A 3,137-nucleotide genomic window follows, 5' to 3' on the forward strand; every position below is an offset into this window, starting at 1 on the left:
TTTTTAAAGGTTAAAACCTCATTTAATTTTATGTCTTATAGGGTTTATACTGAGTACAATATTGTATAACTGTAATAATTCAACTGAAACCTAAAAATTTACAGCCAATTTTGAAAGTGAAGTATCTTAGCTCTGGAAATTGTTATTGAATATAGCAATGCTGTTGTAATGAAATGCCTCTTCTAATTATATGGTTATTAAATAAATAATTAAAAAAATGGAAACGTACAAATGTAATTAATTCATCATCAAAACAGAGGCTAAAAACTCAATGAAACTAGATCTAAGATTATCTGATGACAATTGATTTATGTTCTTTTGATCTGAAATCTATCTCTCTGAACTATAAAGACTGTCTAGTCCAAATGTACTTCTGTGTCGAAATCTATTATTTCTCAAAGTGTAAATATCCTGAAAAAGAATACCAGTCAGGATCCCTTGCAGAAAATAGGACTTCTGGGCTAGGATGTTGCAGGGAATGCCACAAAAAAGTTTATTCACGGAAGCTTGGGCAGGCAGGGTTAAGAAAAACAAGGAATGCTGAGGCACCCAAGCAACAGTGGATAGATGCTGCTATCCAGTAGCAGAGAGGGACAAGGGAAGACATGTTCCTGAAGTCCAGCGGGGGATTGAGCCGTGAGAGTGGACTGCCTGACATGGGATGAGGGAGGGAGTGAATATAAGGGCACTGATCTCCTCCAGTGCCAGAAAGCAAGGGAGCCTGTTCTTCAGCCCATATAGGGAAGCCTCCCAGGACAAAGAGATGGACAGAGAAGGATGAAATACAAGTCTCTAGAGGATCGGCTTGACATACAATGAAACCAGCATCGCAGGAAAGTTTCATCTGGTTTATCATTGGCCCCAAGGCACGAGTGAAGAACACTTAAAAAAGGTACCATAATTAAATTTCTTATTTTTGACATTTTTCCTTTGCTTTTAATTTCACAATGTACTTTGTATGCTTCTGCTTCACTTTAAGACTTCTTACAGTAATTACTGTGTCACCTCTGTGTGACCTTGAACTAAGGCACAATATAAACTTCTTGGCACAACGGTCAGTAATTATATAGCTTCTGGGAAAGGCGTCTTTTCTTTGGCCAAAGCTATAGCATCATCCGTAGCTTTCCCAAAAAACAGAATCATGTCCTGGGTTAGAATTTTAAAGCAAGTTGAAATACTGGGTTTTTCTGATGTATTTATCTTCCAACAAGAAAAAAAGATGCAAATTATGGTATACATTTTGAATTTTCAAATACTTCATGATTTTTTTAGATAGACAATGAAAATATTTTCCTATTTGGTAATCTCTTTTCATATCTTCACAATCTTTTTGGTTTCTTTTCTCAAGAAACTGTGGAAATATATTCAGTCAACAAGTGATATGGAACTCTTTCTATATGAACATTATTGAAGATACTATAAGGGGTGGCAAGTGTTAAGAAAGAAGCTAAAAACAAGAATTCATGAGACTAAGAGGAAACTTTAAAAAAATTCGAGACAGCGTTTTGCTATGTAGGCCATGTTGGAACTCTAACCCTTCTGCTTTAGGCAACTCAGGGCCTGGGATTTCAGACCTATGCCATGGTGCCCAGCAGAAGGAAATGATTTAACAAAATACAGGAGAGATCCAAGTAGGTGAGTGATTTGAATGAGAGGAGGACTGATTCTAGGTCTCTGAAAAACTAAACTAAAAGTTATCTTATTTTAAACACAGAGATAATGCACCATGGTATAAAACACACTGGATGAAGAGTCTGAGGCTTAGTGCTAGACCTGGCAAAGGACTTAGTCTTTGTGTGCTTTAGTTTTTCTCTCCAACTAAGCTGAAATAAAGTGGAACTAATTCCTTAAATGAAAAATTATGTACTGAAATTATTGAGAAATTCAATATTCTTTGCCAGTAATGCAAAGGCAATAGTATTTAAAGACCTTCTAATTTGGTCTCCTTTGTCAGTAAGCAGACTTCTTTCCCCAACTCTTAGCTCCACAAAGGCTTAGCAATAAGGCTGGGGATGAGAAGGAGCACCAGCTGAAAAGGTACTGGGCAGCCCAAAGGTTCTGCTGCTAGTCAGAGGAAGTCCTAAGGAGATAGGAAGAAGAAAGAGAAGACTCTCTGACAGTTAATGGTAGATCATGGAGAAAGAAGGCAAAGATGGAAGAAGGCCTAAGTGCCAAAGACGTGTTCCTCAAAACATATTCCCTTTGTGCACTTTGGCTCAGAGGAGTGCATGGATATGTTGGAGCAGGACTCTAGCACTGATCTGTATTTAATGGTTGGTAAGGCTTCCCTCAGGATGCCCAGGCATCATCTTAAGGGCACCTGCCTCAAGGTAAATCCAGGAAGTGCAGAGTGGAAGTTAGGCGAAGAGAAAGCCTGTGCTTAACTTTTCTGAGCTAGTCTATGGAGCACCAACACAGCACACACGAGAGAAGTTTAGAGGAGTTGGTGGCAATAACGGCAACCCAGAGGAGGTCAGATCAGCTAGGAACAATACTGGGCCCTTGCGGTCTGAGAGCTCAAAGGATGAGTCACAATAGCCACAGGCTTAGAGCAGCAACTTCAAGCTGAACACCCAGAGGTGGGACCAGCCAGCTTTTTACACTTTTGGCAGGCTCAAATGGCTACTCCCCATAGAGGAGGCACACCAGAGGATACCATGTGGACATTTGGGCTGGCAACCCAGTTGCTGCCACATAATCACACCATCCACTGCTGCTGCCCTTCCCCAGAGGAGCCAGCTTAAGGAGAAAAAGTAGGAATCAGCATTTTTAAATGAAGAGTTGAGAATTAATTTTAAAAAATTCTTTAAACTGGTAGGCTAAATTAATGTTACTAATTTGACTTTTAGATTAAAAATATTTCATTAACAATCAGGAAAGATTAAATCAAGAGTCTGAAACAACACAGAACATAACACTCACAGAAGTATTAATAGTGATAAAACCTATGCAATAAAATCAAAAATTTATTTGCACTACCTTTTCTTTCTGTTTTTTTTTTTTTTTTTAGGTCTTTGTGAGACAGGGTCTCCCTGTAGCCCCAGCTGTCCTGGAACTCACTATTTAGACCAGGCTAGCCTCGACCTCACAGAGATCACCTGCCTCTGCCTCCCAAGTGCTGAGATTAAAGGTGTGTG

The sequence above is a fragment of the Nannospalax galili genome, unplaced genomic scaffold (genome assembly GCF_000622305.1).
Source record: "Nannospalax galili isolate Female #2095 unplaced genomic scaffold, S.galili_v1.0 scaffold115, whole genome shotgun sequence".
NCBI classification, from domain to species: Eukaryota; Metazoa; Chordata; class Mammalia; order Rodentia; family Spalacidae; genus Nannospalax; species Nannospalax galili.